We start from the raw sequence: 663 nt of genomic DNA on the forward strand, positions 1-663 counted from the left end.
TGTTTATAGCTTTGGTTGTTATAATGGTATTAGAAACAAACGATTATTCTCTTGTGTTTCAAATACAGTAGACTTTTGGCTAGTGCATATTTATAGCCAAATTCAGGAAGAAAAAAGTTGTGATGGGTCTGGGTATGTAAGTTGTAATTGAGCTGAGCAAATGTGAGCCGAGTTGAACTTTAGGGTGCTGAAGCTTGGCTTGATTGATCTAGTGAGCCTTACAATAGCTCGATCTTAGGTTGTTATATGTGATCAAACTCTCAACTGATTTCTTATTTAGTGGATGTGAAATCGGCTGACTGTTAAAAGAGGATGCAATATATTGTTTTTCAAGCTACAAGCTTAAAAATGCGTTTGATATTTTCTAACAACCTGTGCTTGAATGAGACTCAGGGAAGCCAAGCTTGAGTGTCTCGGCCCATTTATTTAGCCCGTTATTAATGTCCTGTTAAAATGGGAAACCAATAAAAGCATGTCGAAATATTTAAATAGGATGCAAGCAAGGAGAGACTTATGAAAGATGTTCATCGGTAAAGCAAATGAACAGAAATGCTGCATTTTTTTTATTTTTTTATTTTTATTTTTTGTCTTTTTTGAGAAAAAGATCTATACTAGGGATAAAGTTTTGTAAAGCTTCAGCTTTGACTGAGAAAGGAAACTATT

The sequence above is a fragment of the Olea europaea genome, chromosome 13 (assembly GCF_002742605.1).
Source record: "Olea europaea var. sylvestris chromosome 13, O_europaea_v1, whole genome shotgun sequence".
In the NCBI taxonomy this organism is placed as follows: Eukaryota; Viridiplantae; Streptophyta; class Magnoliopsida; order Lamiales; family Oleaceae; genus Olea; species Olea europaea.